Source organism: Etheostoma spectabile, chromosome 16, assembly GCF_008692095.1.
Source record: "Etheostoma spectabile isolate EspeVRDwgs_2016 chromosome 16, UIUC_Espe_1.0, whole genome shotgun sequence".
NCBI lineage: Eukaryota > Metazoa > Chordata > Actinopteri > Perciformes > Percidae > Etheostoma > Etheostoma spectabile.
The window spans coordinates 22,986,563-22,986,869 of NC_045748.1; positions in this window are offsets into that span (position 1 = coordinate 22,986,563).

Below are 307 nucleotides of genomic sequence, written 5' to 3' on the forward strand. Positions count from 1 at the left end.
AGATTAATCCTGGAGTCTCATGTGTTAAATCAGCTGCCGCTCTGGTCCCAAATAAACGTTTTTAACAGTTATTCCGTTGTCTTCTGAATGTGTTCTGCTTTTTATTTTTATTAACATGCATTCATTGTCATTGTCATGAGTTTGATTTAATCCCCACTATCGCAATTTGTTTAGATGGTTAGAAATGGTTGCACTGGCACCCAGATGAGGAGTGGCAATCGGGAGAGTCGGGACTTTTCCCAGTGGGACGGTAGCGTCACTGTGTCCACGTTCGGACACGTATTGGCTAACGTTCTATCAAAATATC